This window comes from Gavialis gangeticus, unplaced genomic scaffold, assembly GCF_001723915.1.
Source record: "Gavialis gangeticus isolate Ggan-Ray unplaced genomic scaffold, GavGan_comp1, whole genome shotgun sequence".
NCBI lineage: Eukaryota > Metazoa > Chordata > Crocodylia > Gavialidae > Gavialis > Gavialis gangeticus.
This window is the reverse complement of record NW_017729007.1, coordinates 6,984,467-6,985,205: the sequence shown is the minus strand read 5'-3', so window position 1 is coordinate 6,985,205 and position 739 is coordinate 6,984,467.

Below are 739 nucleotides of genomic sequence, written 5' to 3'. Positions count from 1 at the left end.
ATACCCATCCCAGGCCAGTACCAGTCACCTGGGAATTTGAGAGAGAAAATTAAATTTAAGGTATGTGTCCATGCGTTAAATGTTAATCACCCTTTTTTCTAGGAACGATGCTTCAGAAAAAGCAGAGACCCAGAAAACAAAAGGTTAACAATTCTCCAATCCTACTTCTTACAGAATGCAGTAGGACTTTCAAAAGTCTAGCTACTTCTTTAATCCATCCTTGTGAATATGAGACTAACTCATTCAATGAGGGAATAAAAATACAAGTTGGATTTTATGACTAGTCACAATAAAGAAACACATCTAAAATATTTGACATGAATGGTTTGCAATTTTTCATAGGGTAAAATTAATACACATTTTTAAAGAAAAATAGTCATTCAATAATTCCAATTATTGGATATATCTCAATGCTCCTGTAAATGTTATAAAAGGACAAAAGGAAGATACATTTTTGAATAAGTTGTTCACTGCTAACCATTCCCTTACTGCCAAATTTAACTCAAAAACTAATTACATATTCATATTTGATTAAATTCATCCCATCAGAGCTCCACAGCTATGCATAACTCAAGACTCATTTAAATCCAGTTAGGGGTGAACTTTACTTACTTATCTTGAAATATACAATCTAATGTTATAAATATTTCCCTAAACCATATATATACGAAATTACAGTGACAAAATATTCATTTTTGATTTTCCTGTCATACAAATATCTGACACCATAATATCAACA